General features: G+C 46.8%; 1 protein-coding gene across 2 annotated transcripts in view; it reads right to left on the bottom strand.

Annotated features, from left to right (window-relative positions):
• Positions 1–15,911, bottom strand: part of LSAMP (limbic system associated membrane protein) — a 1,076,006-nt gene that overhangs the window by 802,937 nt on the left and 257,158 nt on the right. The window lies entirely within an intron of this gene.

Below are 15,911 nucleotides of genomic sequence, written 5' to 3'. Positions count from 1 at the left end.
TTTTTCAATCCTTGTTCAGATGAAGTTATTACAGAAGTAAACTTTTAGGAATTGTATGAGGACTTGGTAACAGGACTTAAATAGTAGACAGTTGAACGTTTGTGTTTTGCGGTTGTTTTTTATACGATAGAATATAACAATAATTTTTATAAAATAATGTGTAATATTATATTGATAATGATATCGTACACACACAGGACATAGTGATGTTAAGTTTAAGCATAACTTTTAGGGGCGTTTGGACCTTGCATTTCCTCGCTGTGTATCATTTACAGAACATATAAGGATCTTGCGTCCAGCGCACACGTCCTGTGTATCCGGGAATATGTGTCTGCGGTGTTTGGTCATGCTCTGCCGGGGGATTTCACGGTTAGTATACCGGTGACAGCTAATTAGACTCTTCTGCTCTACTCTCCTTCCCAAACAAACAGAGACGTACTTGTAATATCTTCTGAGGTCTCTTTTTCCGCCCCGTCTCTAAAACCATCAAGATTTATGTTTTCTTTTCCTCTTTGCTTAATTAAGTTGGTTAATTGCAACGATCAGATCAGGAAAGCGGTGAACATGCACATGGCAGATAATGAGCGCCCGGAACAATTACGGAAGGATGCGAGGATTCACGACCCGGAACAGACCCTTTGGTATTTTACGATTTTTTTTTGGGGGGGGGGTTGCGCTTTGTTTTGGTCCTCTGGAGTTGAGCCGACATTTAATGCAGAGATGATATATCGACACTCTATTTATTAACAGCGTTCACAACCCGTCGGCGCCAAACCTGCTTTCGAAATTGAACGACGTCATTTGCATTTGGTGAAAAGCTATTATTTTGGGTGATGGAACCTGTGTTTACACCTGATGGATGGGAATCTGTTCTCTTTATTTGCCATATTAATCTCACAGTAAAGCGTCTCATCACCAGCAGTAATAGGGCAGCAATTCACAGGCTCGGTACGCCTGTCGGCGGTCAAGCCACTTCTTCTCTCTGTCCACAAGAGGCAGTAGGGGTCACTACTGTTATATTTTTCTCTTTTAGGGTCTTTTGGATGAGGGCTCCCATATATATGTACATTGGCATAAATAAAGCTAAGGGGGCAGGTTCCCAAAATCTAAGATTTGATGCAACAGTTCCCCCTCCCCCCACATAATAAGTCATTTTTTGGATGCTTTCTTAGATCACTAATTTGCTGACTGTGGGACTTCTCCCCACTTCGGAGGGAGATGGAGCTGAACGCGGAAGGAAAGAATATTTTCCCGGATAATGCAGAATAAATGCATTTTGGAAATGACTGTACACTCATCACTATTCTCCGTTCTCCTCGATTTTGGGAGATTATTGAAGTGGAGCAAGTTGGTGATAGCCGAATGCTGTATTTCTGCATTTGGGAAATTGCTTTCATCAGGGCGGCGTACAGCGGTGTACAGCGGAGTGCGGAGAAGTTCAGTGCTGCGACTAACACCTTATATTATATTCTCTGCCGCCTGTGAAAAACGCACCAGGAGGGATTGTTACCAAAGGAAAATATATACCAGGAGATGTTTGCCCAGTCCTGTAACTCTCTAACATAATGCTTCAATGTCTCACCATTTTAAAGATCTCTGCTTGCTGTCATTAAAAGGGAATCAACTTGTTTATATTTAAAAGAAAAAAATATCAGTGCAGAATTAACACTAGTCACAGCTGAAGGTGCGTTACAATTGCATGTCACCTGTTTTGACAATCCTCTGTGAGCTAAACACAATCAAAGCACAGATCCCACTTCAGTCCTGATTGTTACAATGTATCACTGCAGGTAGAATGTATCGGTATCACTGCAGGTAGAATGTATCTGTATCACTGCAGGTAGAATGTATCGGTATCACTGCAGGTAGAATGTATCGGTATCACTGCAGGTAGAATGTATCGGTATCACTGCAGGTAGAATGTATCGGTATCACTGCAGGTAGAATGTATCTGTATCACTGCAGGTAGAAGGTATCGGTATCACTGCAGGTAGAATGTATCGTATCACTGCAGGTAGAATGTATCTGTATCACTGCAGGTAGAATGTATCGGTATCACTGCAGGTAGAATGTATCGGTATCACTGCAGGTAGAATGTATCGTATCACTGCAGGTAGAATGTATCTGTATCACTGCAGGTAGAAGGTATCGGTATCACTGCAGGTAGAATGTATCGTATCACTGCAGGTAGAATGTATCGGTATCACTGCAGGTAGAATGTATCGGTATCACTGCAGGTAGAAGGTATCGGTATCACTGCAGGTAGAATGTATCGTATCACTGCAGGTAGAATGTATCTGTATCACTACAGGTAGAATGTATCGGTATCACTGCAGGTAGAATGTATCGGTATCACTGCAGGTAGAATGTATCGTATCACTGCAGGTAGAATGTATCGGTATCACTGCAAGTAGAATGTATCTGTATCACTGCAGGTAGAATGTATCGTTATCACTGCGGGTAGAATGTATCTGTATCACTGCAGGTAGAATGTATCGGTATCGGGCAGCGGTTCAGGCTGCTCACAGACGATTGTGAAACAATTTCTCAACTATTAGATTTTCAGTTTCTGGATTAATTTCATTGACAAAAAGCAGAGATATTGGAAATGGTGGATAATAAAGAAGAAAGATTATGAGAAATATGTGGAATCTTTTGTATCATTCTTGGCTAAAGGAGCTGTACAGGATTAGAAAAGAATCACTGACCCCATGGCTGACAATACAGCTCAGCTACACTGAATTGAATGGGCTGAGCTGCAATACAAAGATCAACCTGTGGACAGAGGTGGCGCTGTTTTGATTTTTTTTTTTATGAAAGCTTTATTTATAAAAGTCTGAACTGTCCCTTTAACTTGAAGGAGGAGAATTTGTGTTGGTAGAGAAGATACTGCTTACTCCTTTAGTGTTTCTATTTTTGAAGTCTTCAGCTACAAAAAAAAGGTGGAGGCGACAAGGAGACAAGTCAGAGACCAATAGTAAACTGATAATAATAATAAAGAAAAAAAGAGCTTCTGCAGGTGAGATGACTCCATGACACGCAGATCACCAGGCTAAGGCCACGGCCCCACTCTCAGTATTCAGACAGTATTTTTTCTCAGGAGTGGGTGATAAATGCAGAATTGGTGACTTGTTTCTATTATACCTTTTCTCTGATTGTTCCTCACCTGGTTTTGGCTCCCACTCCTGAGAAAAAATACTGACCGAATACTGACCAAATACTGATAGTGGGGCCGTGGCCTAATAATGAGAAACTATACCAGGAAAACACTTCCATTCGCACGACCTCCAGACTAGTCATTGGCCCAACATTTCCCAAAATGAGTGGCGTGAGATGGCCAGCTTAAAAAAAAATTGACTATGTGATACTCTGTCAGGAGATGATTACGCTATATGTGTATATGTGGCTATATGTGGCCACCCAGTGGTTGTGATGTGTATTTCAGCCTGTTGGGAGATTTGCTTCTATGCAGTGATAATGTATCGAGTCCTTGTAAACACCAACCTGTGATCGCCCTTGTGTTGTAAAATCCACATGCAATGAGCTCCCCCTAGTGGTCGCTACAAATAGCCAGATTTGTAGCATTTATTCTTAATCCCTTTTAAATGTGAGACAGAAACCTCAGCAAATTCTTAATTTTTCCGTCTACAGGGAAATAAAAGTATGAAATGAATTATTACAACAAATGGCCGTTCATGTGATGCATAGACAGACTGGGTCCACTAGAGGCAATGATTTCTGCTCTGGAGGGGGTCCTGAGAGAAGACGCCCCTATAGCCCCCTATTTATAGACTCTAATAGGAGTAGTATTTTGGACTTATTTACACATCGACTTACATGGCAGCTGCCTCTAGGTGGCACTAGAGAGAGAGTTTTTTTCCTCCTGGGCAGCTGCTCATTTGCATATTTTTGCCCCAGAATTCCATACATCTGTTGGATTTCTACAATAAGTGCGAGTAACTCTTCAGACTTGTGTAGATTGAGTTTAAGACAGAAAATTCCCTATAAGGGCTGCAGATCATGTGTCCAGCACCTGGAAGGGCGAAGGCAGAAGTTTACGGGTTTGGGTTGAAAGGGACCCAATTCTTCTACCCATGAAGGTCAGACGACTGCTCCTTTATCTAGGAGATATTTCCATATTTCTATAAGATAATAAATGCCTGTAATACGTCCTATGTTTTATAGGACGGCGTCCGCGGGGATTCTCGTACACTATTCTGACCCTGTGACTAGTCATGGGCTCACATATGCCGCTCGTCCTACAGGCCGATCACCGGTGTATTTCATCTTTGGCGCTGGTAATGAGTGCATGCCCCCCGGGAGTGTATGATTACAGTAGAGCGCCCCCAGCTGCCTCGTACTGTCATTGAAATGCACTATAGGGTCACATCACAGCAACATTAGTAGGAATATAATGTGTTTGGTCCCCGGGTGCCGCCGGCCGCGGCTGCATCAAATCACACGGCATAGTTAAACAGTTCTATGATCTATTCCTTCACGGCCTCGGGTAACAATTTCATGTACAATTCCCGCTTCTTAAGAAATATGGCTGACCTCCGCCCCGAGTCTGAAAGGAGAGCGCGGCCGTCTCCCCGCACGGCCAATTAAGTGGCGCTACTGGTACATACAGTAATTGCCTAATTGTTATCCACTGTCAGATGCGGCCGTACCTAGATGAAGCGATTCCTCCTGAATTCACAGCCATTTCATTAGGAAGGGATGCATTTATTAATGAGATAATGGAAGATACAATGTAATTAGCAGCGACCATCCTCAAAGAAGATTTCCACCCGAAATGAAGGGAGAACAATCGGCCCATTGTATAATAACTCATTATCCTCAGTCCGAGGCGTCTCGTCCGATGTTCTGCGTATAGAGGACCCGTCTCCCGTCTTGTTTCATCCCCCATAATTCTGGAGCGTCCTTTCGTATCATTTTGCATTGTGTTGTTCCTCTGTTATTCCTCCTGGGAAGTTTTTAATTGACAACAGGGTGTAACAAGTTTGGGGATGTTTCCCTACAATGTCTTTTATTCATATATTTTCTTTTATTTATATTTTATTCATTTATTCCAGAAGTAAATAAAGAAACAATAGAAAAGTCGACAGATCCCCTCAAAAAGCCAACCTCAAGCCACAAATGAGACCCCCATGTGCCCGACTCTTTATTGTAAGCTTAGAATTTTCTAGTCCTTTATTTTTTGGAATAAGAGATTGCTCTTTGACACCCATCATTGTCGGCCATATTAGTGCCCCCAGGATTAATTTCTCTGTTTCTCCTTAAATGGGTTTTCCAGTCACATCATATCTATGGCCCTATGCACAGGATAAGTCATCAATATAAGATCGGTGGGGGTCCGAACCCCAGTGCCCCGACTGATGAGCTGTTATTTTCACTGGCGGACACCAGGTGTCAGCGCCGCGCTGCTCCATTCAATGTGTAGTGGCCGCTGCCTGGTACAGACATTGTTCTGAAGATCTCAGCGGTGGCTGCTACACTTTGCAGCTCTGTTTCCTGTGTATATATCTAGCAAGAAAACAGCTGATCAATGGGGGTGTTGGGAGTCGGACCCCCACTCTTCTGGTATTGCTGTCGTCATCAATATGATGTGGCAGGACAGCCCCTTTAAACTATTCAGCAGCAGCCATTGCTGTCTAGGCTGGATGAAGGCTGACAAAGTAAAGTATAAATGTATCAATCTCAAGCATTGTTCTTCTCCATACAGTTTGTATTGATCTGTGTATATAGCCAGTAACTGAGCGCTGGAGAACTTCTCTGATTGGTGCTCGACAACAGGCCAAAATCGGCATCTGTAAATGGACTAATAGTGACAGTAATTGGAGAAAAGTCACAAGGTTCAATTTTATCCATGTGTCCAGGCAGCAGGGCAAAATACTCTGCAGACCCCCTATTGGTGTAGGACCACTTTATGCCACTGCATTAAGCCTCAGTATTAGATATGAGAGAATCAAAATTACAATTTGAAACACCATTCTTTGGGGATCTTAAAAATATAGATAAAAATATAGATATATAAAAATATAGATACAGAAGTGATATCTTTCAAGACATTACTAGATTCATTTGTTATACATGATTTATGACTGTATTGCATTTTGTGAATGCATATATTTATTTTGGGGGTTTATGTTTGACTTAGATTTTGTGCTCTTATGATGCTATTTTGTTATTTTGCTGTTCTATACCATTGATAAACTTCAATAAAAATGATTTTGAAAAAAAAAGGGGAAAAAAAAAAAGAAAAAAGAAAAAGAAACCCCATTCTTTTTCCTCACCCACTAATCTCCTTCACTGCTGTGCTGTCACACCCTATCTGTGATGTTTATTCAGTGTTTTATGGCTTTCTCTGTCCATCTTTACTGCAAAGCTGTGACATCCTTTCTCATCCTCTTCTCATTATCCAGATTCACCATAGACTGATTGCTGCATTCCCTACCTCAGCTTTTATACTGGTAATATAAATGCTCAGCATATTAGTAATATTCATTTACAGTATGACTGTAATATTTATGCACAGTTTCATATTCTCTTACTATAGTGTGAAAGTATTGATGTACTGTATGGCAGCAAGATTTATGTATGTATATATATATATATACACTGCATATATATATATATATATATATATATACATATATGATAATATTTGCTAACAGCATGGCAGTTGTATTTAAGTAAAGTACAAAGATAATTTGCCCAAAGTGTATAGCGGTGATATTAATGTGCTGCATGTTGGTAACTCATGTACATAATGGTAATGTAATTTAATTACAATGTGGTGGTAATATTCACACACTATATGGTAGTAATTGTCCAGTGTAAATGAGCCGTTAATGGCGGTATAGCTGTAATACACGCCTAGGATAGTGTGTGTTGTAAATGGGGCCCTGTCTGCAGATCTCTGACCACTATAGAGACACATAATGAACCCGGTGATAGTCTGGCGTCCACCCCGGCACGCTTGTACCTATAGTGGCGTCCTCCCTGGCACGCTTGTACCTATAGTGGCGTCCTCCCTGGCACGCTTGTACCTGTAGTGGCGTCCACCCTGGCACGCTTGTACCTATAGTGACGTCCACCCTGGCACGCTTGTACCTATAGTGTCGTCCACTCTGGCACGCTTGTACCTATAGTGACGTCCACCCTGGCACGCTTGTACCTATAGTGGCGTCCACCCTGGCACACTTGTACCTATAGTGGCGTCCACCCTGGCACGCTTGTACCTATAGTGGCGTCCTCCCTGGCACGCTTGTACCTATAATGGCGTCCACCCTGGCACGCTTGTACCTATAGTGACGTCCACCCTGGCACGCTTGTACCTATAGTGGCGTCCACCCTGGCACGCTTGTACCTATAGTGTCGTCCACTCTGGCACGCTTGTACCTATAGTGACGTCCACCCTGGCACGCTTGTACCTGTAGTGGCGTCCACCCTGGCACACTTGTACCTATAGTGGCGTCCTCCCTGGCACGCTTGTACCTGTAGTGGCGTCCACCCTGGCACGCTTGTATCTATAGTGGCGTCCACCCTGGCACGCTTGTACCTGTAGTGGCGTCCACCCTGGCACGCTTGTACCTATAGTGACGTCCACCCTGGCACGCTTGTACCTATAGTGGCGTCCACCCTGTCACACTTGTACCTGTAGTGGCGTCCACCTTGGCACACTTGTACCTATAGTGGCGTCCACCCTGGCACGCTTGTACCTATAGTGGCGTCCACCCTGGCACGCTTGTACCTAAAGTGACGTCCACCCTGGCACGCTTGTACCTGTAGTGGCGTCCACCCTGGCACACTTGTACCTATAGTGGCGTCCTCCCTGGCACGCTTGTACCTGTAGTGGCGTCCACCCTGGCACGCTTGTGCCTATAGTGGCGTCCACCCTTGCACGCTTGTACCTATAGTGACGTCCACCCTGGCACGCTTGTACCTATAGTGGCGTCCACCCTGGCACGCTTGTACCTGTAGTGGCGTCCACCCTGGCACGCTTGTACCTATAGTGGCGTCCACCCTGGCACGCTTGTACCTATAGTGGCGTCCACCCTGGCACGCTTGTACCTATAGTGGCATCCACCTTGGCACACTTGTACCTGTAGTGGCGTCCTCCCTGGCACGCTTGTACCTGTAGTGGCGTCCACCCTGGCACGCTTGTACCTATAGTGGCGTCCACCCTGGCACGCTTGTACCTGTAGCGGCGTCCACCCTGGCACGCTTGTACCTGTAGTGGCGTCCACCCTGGCACGCTTGTACCTATAGTGGCGTCCACCCTGGCACGCTTGTACCTGTAGTGGCGTCCACCCTGGCACGCTTGTACCTGTAGTGGCGTCCACCCTGGCACGCTTGTACCTGTAGTGGCATCCACCCTGGCACGCTTGTACCTTTAGTGGCGTCCACCCTGGCACGCTTGTACCTGTAGTGGCGTCCACCCTGGCACGCTTGTACCTTTAGTGGCGTCCACCCTGGCACGCTTGTACCTGTAGTGGCGTCCACCCTGGCACGCTTGTACCTGTAGTGGCATCCACCCTGGCACGCTTGTACCTGTAGTGGCGTCCACCCTGGCACGCTTGTACCTGTAGTGGCGTCCACCCTGGCACGCTTGTACCTGTAGTGGCGTCCACCCTGGCACGCTTGTACCTATAGTCTTCCTCACCGCGGTGGCGGTTTATATTCCGGTGGAGCTCGGTAATAGTCTCCAGGATGGAGGAACATCATTCGCTCTCACATCCAGCAATGATTCGGCCATAAAGACTTCAGGTTGTGTTTGCCTACACGCTGTCAGGTATAAAGCTCGGCTCGGTAATAGCGTGCACACGTAGACGGCTTTTATTTGTCTGCCGTTCTCCGGATCCCGGCGTTATGTTTCCGAAGTCATCATCGTAAGTAACTTAAACTGTAAAGAGAATTTAAAGCATCTGTCAGAGCTTTTCTCCGCCATGTAAAGCCACCATGTAACATTCGCTGGAAATTAGCCTTTTCTTCCTCTCCGGGAAAGTTGATGTTCTCAGCAGTTCTGGGGTTTAGACTACAGACGGCGAGAAATAATGTATTCATCCCCAACCTGCGCTCAATGCTCGGTAATGCCGGCTGTCAGCTCTCCGCCGGCCATTGTGATACACAAGCCCCTTCTACAGGCTCGATAAGGGGGATTTCTCATGTATTGATTATTTCCGGAGGAGGCGGATAGGTTTCATGCAGTATTAATAGGGACTGTGTGCATTACCCATGGGCTGCTGGACCTGGAGATATATGGCATGTACATCCGCTAATAAAAGCACTATTACTGCTAATTATTATTCTTATTATTACTAATATTAGCATTATTAATAATTACTATAAATTATTTATATGTTCAACATTATATCTCATTAATATAATTAATAATAATATATCTCATTTCTTTATATATAATGAATAATAATAATCATAGGTTATTAGAAAAATAAATATTATAGTATAATAATAATAACAATAAGTAGTAGTATTATTACTAATAAATAATATAATTTATAGTTAGAGTCATCCCATACACGCCACCCTATACACGCCGCCCTATACACGCCGCCCTATACACGCCGCCCTATACACGACGCCCTATATACGCCGCCCTATACACGACGCCCTATACACGCCGCCCTATACACGCCGCCCTATATACGCCACCCTATACACGCCACCCTATACACGACGCCCTATACACGACGCCCTATACACGCCGCCCTATACACGCCGCCCTATACACGCCACCCTATACACGACGCCCTATACACGCCACCCTATACACGACGCCCTATACACGCCGCCCTATACACGACGCCCTATACACGCCGCCCTATACACGACGCCCTATACACGCCGCCCTATACACGACGCCCTATACACGCCGCCCTATACACGACGCCCTATACACGCCACCCTATACACGACGCCCTATACACGACGCCCTATACACGCCACCCTATACACGACGCCCTATACACGCCGCCCTATACACGACGCCCTATATACGCCGCCCTATACACGACGCCCTATACACGCCACCCTATACACGCCGCCCAATACACGCCACCCTATACACGACGCCCTATACACGCCACCCTATACACGCCGCCCAATACACGCCACCCTATACACGACGCCCTATACACGCCACCCTATACACGACGCCCTATACACGCCGCCCTATACACGACGCCCTATATACGCCGCCCTATACACGACGCCCTATACACGCCACCCTATACACGACGCCCTATACACGCCACCCTATACACGCCACCCTATACACGCTGCAGTATACACGCCACCCTATACATGCCGCCCTATACACAACGCCCTATACACACTGCCCTATACACGACGCCCTATACACGATGCCCTATACACGCCACCCTATACACGCCACCCTATACACGACGCCCTATACACGACGCCCTATACACGACGCCCTATACACGACGCCCTATACACGCCACCCTATACACGCCACCCTATACACGCCACCCTATACACGACGCCCTATACACGACGCCCTATACACGACGCCCTATACACGACGCCCTATACACGCCGCCCTATACACGACGCCCTATACACAACGCCCTATACACGACGCCCTATACACGCCACCCTATACACGACGCCCTATACACAACGCCCTATACACGCCGCCCTATACATGCCACCCTATACACGCCACCCTATACACGCCACCCTATACACGCCGCCCTATACACGACGCCCTTTACACACCACCCTATACACGCCGCAGTATACACGCCGCCCTATACACGCCTCCCTATACACGCCACCCTATACACACCACCCTATACACACCGCCCTATACACGACGCCCTATACACGCTGCAGTATACACGCCACCCTATACACGCCACCCTATACACGCTGCAGTATACACGCCGCCGTATACACGACGCCCTATACACACCACCCTATGCACGCCGCAGTATACACGCCGCCCTATACACGCCACCCTATACACGCTGCAGTATACACGCCACCCTATACATGCCACCCTATGCACGCCGCCCTATACACGACGCCCTATACACACCACCCTATACACGCCGCAGTATACACGCCGCCCTATACACGCCACCCTATACACGCTGCAGTATACACGCCACCCTATACATGCCACCCTATACACGCCGCAGTATACACGCCGCTCTATACATGCCACCCTATACACGCTGCAGTGTACATGCCGCCCTATACACGACGCCCTATACACACCACCCTATGCACGCCGCCCTATACACGACGCCCTATACACGCCGCCCTATACACGCCGCCCTATACACACCACCCTATACACGCTGCAGTGTACATGCCGCCCTATACACGACGCCCTATACACACCACCCTATGCACGCCGCCCTATACACGACGCCCTATACACACCACCCTATGCACGCCGCCCTATACACGACGCCCTATACACACCGCCCTATACACGCCGCCCTGCTAATTATTATTCTTATTATTACTAATATTAGCATTATTAATAATTACTATAAATTATTTATATGTTCAACATTATATCTCATTAATATAATTAATAATAATATATCTCATTTCTTTATATATAATGAATAATAATAATCATAGGTTATTAGAAAAATAAATATTATAGTATAATAATAATAACAATAAGTAGTAGTATTATTACTAATAAATAATATAATTTATAGTTAGAGTCATCCCATACACGCCACCCTATACACGCCACCCTATACACGCCGCCCTATACACGCCGCCCTATACACGACGCCCTATATACGCCGCCCTATACACGACACCCTATACACGACGCCCTATACACGCCACCCTATACACGACGCCCTATACACGCCGCCCTATACACGATGCCCTATACACGACACCCTATACACGACGCCCTATACACGCCGCCCTATACACGACGCCCTATATACGCCGCCCTATACACGACGCCCTATATACGCCGCCCTATACACGACGCCCTATACACGCCACCCTATACACGACGCCCTATACACGCCACCCTATACACGACACCCTATACACAACGCCCTATACACGACGCCCTATACACGCCACCCTATACACGCCACCCTATACACGACGCCCTATACACGACGCCCTATACACGACGCCCTATACACGACGCCCTATACACGCCGCCCTATACACGACGCCCTATACACGACGCCCTATTCACGCCACCCTATACACGCCACCCTATACACGACGCCCTATACACGACGCCCTATACACGCCACCCTATACACGCCACCCTATACACGACGCCCTATACACGACGCCCTATACAAGACGCCCTATATACGCCGCCCTATACACGACGCCCTATACACGCCACCCTATACACGACGCCCTATACACGACGCCCTATACACGCCGCCCTATATACGCCGCCCTATACACGACGCCCTATACACGCCACCCTATACACGACGCCCTATACACGACGCCCTATACACGCCGCCCTATACACAACGCCCTATACACAACGCCCTATACACGCCGCCCTATACACGACGCCCTATACACGACGCCCTATACACGCCGCCCTATACACGCCACCCTATACACGCCACCCTATACACGCCACCCTATACACGACGCCCTATACACGACGCCCTATACACGACGCCCTATACACGACACCCTATATACGCCGCCCTATACACGACGCCCTATACACGCCACCCTATACACGACGCCCTATACACGACGCCCTATACACGCCGCCCTATACACAACGCCCTATACACGCCGCCCTATACACGACGCCCTATACACGCCACCCTATACACGACGCCCTATACACGCCACCCTATACACGACGCCCTATACACGACGCCCTATACACGACGCCCTATACACGACGCCCTATACACGACGCCCTATACACGACGCCCTATACACGCCACCCTATACACAACGCCCTATACACAATGCCCTATACACGCCACCCTATACACGCCACCCTATACACGACGCCCTATACACGCCACCCTATACATGCCACCCTATACACGACGCCCTATACACGACGCCCTATACACGACGCCCTATACACGCCGCCCTATACACGACGCCCTATACACAACGCCCTATACACGACGCCCTATACACGCCACCCTATACACGACGCCCTATACACAACGCCCTATACACGCCGCCCTATACACGCCACCTATACACGCCACCCTATACACGCCACCCTATACACGACGCCCTATACACGACGCCCTATACACGACGCCCTATACACAATGCCCTATACACGACGCCCTATACACGCCGCCCTATACACGACGCCCTTTACACACCACCCTATACACGCTGCAGTATACACGCCGCCGTATACACGACGCCCTATACACACCACCCTATGCACGCCGCAGTATACACGCCGCCCTATACACGCCACCCTATACACGCTGCAGTATACACGCCACCCTATACATGCCACCCTATGCACGCCGCCCTATACACGCCGCCCTATACACACCACCCTATACACGCCGCAGTATACACGCCGCCCTATACACGCCACCCTATACACGCTGCAGTATACACGCCACCCTATACATGCCACCCTATACACGCCGCAGTATACACGCCGCTCTATACATGCCACCCTATACACGCTGCAGTGTACATGCCGCCCTATACACGACGCCCTATACACACCACCCTATGCACGCCGCCCTATACACGACGCCCTATACACGACGCCCTATACACGCCGCCCTATACACGACGCCCTATACACGACGCCCTATACACGACGCCCTATACACGACGCCCTATACACGACGCCCTATACACGCCGCCCTATACACACCACCCTATACACGCTGCAGTATACACGCCGCCCTATACACGCCGCAGTATACACGACGCCCAATACACGACGCCCTATACACGACGCCATGTAGGTGTTCAATATAAAAGTACTCCGATGAAAGGTTAATTTACACTGGGAAATTATTACCAGGGTACATTTGTTTCTGAGTTTTCAGAATCATAAGGCATAAATAAACTGTGCATGTCACCATCATCATCACTGAATATTACCGCCATACTGTGCATATAATATTTCTGCTATACCCAATGTAAATATTATACTTTACTGTACACAAATATTATTATGGCTAAACTGTATGAGAGTATCATCACCATATTTTACACAAATATTACAAAGACCCGACATCACAGTAGGACAAACCTTCTGCCCAATCAAGAAGAAAGAAACCAGAAGTGGTTACTCCTAACATTCCGCAACATTTCCCTCCGCTCCACATAAAATACTCGGCCACAAGAGTCGAAGGAAGGATCAGGATCTGTGTGTGGGGAACAGAGATCAGTCAATCTCCTAAAATACATTTTGGGAAGATTTGAACCAGTTGGAATAAATTCAGTCCTAGTTCCAAGTCCCACCATTGCCGTAACGTGACGTGTCCTGGAATCTGAGGTCTCTCCGGACCCCACAACATAAAGAATTTTGGATGCGGCAGAATCTGGAATTTTTAAAAAATCCACAATGAATTATATTACTGTTACCAATCGATTCGCTTATCTCTAATTAAGACTCCTCGTTTCTTAGGATTGAAGGAGACCCCCAAAGCATAATAAATGGAGGGAAGGGAAGTGGTCCCGAGGTCGGACCCTCACCGATTACAATGATGGGAATACATCGTTCAGAGGAGAGAGGGAGTTAAGAGGGCGGCCGGCTCGGAGCCAGCTGCGTACTTGGCCTTCCAGCAACTGACAAGAACTAATTAAGAATTGAAATATTAGTTAAGTCGTTCTCAATTAAGGAGGAGAGAGCGTTTCCCTGGCAGTCCCAGGTGCTACCACCATCGTCCCAAGATCGCCGTCATCACATTAAATTGGAGAAAACGCCTAAATACTTGACATATGGAAGCGGATTACAGTAAGTTCTCAGAAGTGACATCAAGGAGGACGTTCTCCGTCCGCTCATTAACTCTCCTTCCAGAGGAGATACGGTCAGTGATAACGGCTCATCATTGCTGATATCCGGGACTAGGAGAAGTCTGGATATTCGTTAAGTGGAATTAATTTAAAGAGAAGGCGTCTTCAGAAAGTGACCTATTGTTCAAATCAACTTTTTGTGTGAGATGTATTTCTTGGCAATGTATTCGGATTATATATATATCACATTCTATTTTAAAAATATAAATGAGAACTGAGACACTTTCTTTTGTATTGAAGCATCTTATGAGAGTGTGCGAAGGAAGTTGGAGGAGGTGAGCTGTGACATCGTCTATTGTGAATGGTGCATCCTGTGTTATATACTGTATATAGAGGTGTTATCAGTCATTGTAAAGGAGGAGGAGGTGAGCTGTGACATTACCTATTGTGAATGGTGGATCCTGTGCTATCTACTGTATATAGAGGTGTTATCAGTCATTGTAAAGGAGGAGGAGATGAGCTGTGATATCACCTATTGTGAATGGTGGATCCTGTGCTATCTACTGTATATAGAGGTGTTATCAGTCATTGTAAAGGAGGAGGAGGTGAGCTGTGACATCACCTATTGTGAATGGTGGATCCTTTGCTATCTACTGTATATAGAGGTGCTATCAGTCATTGTACAGGAGGAGGAGGTGAGCTGTGACATCACCTATTGTGAATGGTGGATCCTGTGTGATCTGCTGTATACAGAGGTGTTATCAGTCATTGTACAGGAGGGGGAGGTGAGCTGTGACATCCCTTATTTTGAAAGATGGATCCTGTGTTATCTACTATATATAGAGGTGTTATCAGTCATTGTACAGGAGGAGGAGGAGGTGAGCTGTGACATCACCTATTGTGAATGGTGGATCCTGTGTTATCTGCTG

Source organism: Phyllobates terribilis, unplaced genomic scaffold (genome assembly GCF_046119375.1).
Source record: "Phyllobates terribilis strain yellow unplaced genomic scaffold, ASM4611937v1 Scaffold_2__4_contigs__length_985480577, whole genome shotgun sequence".
NCBI lineage: Eukaryota > Metazoa > Chordata > Amphibia > Anura > Dendrobatidae > Phyllobates > Phyllobates terribilis.
Note: the sequence above shows the minus strand (reverse complement) of the source record. Positions and strands in the feature narration are given on the sequence as shown.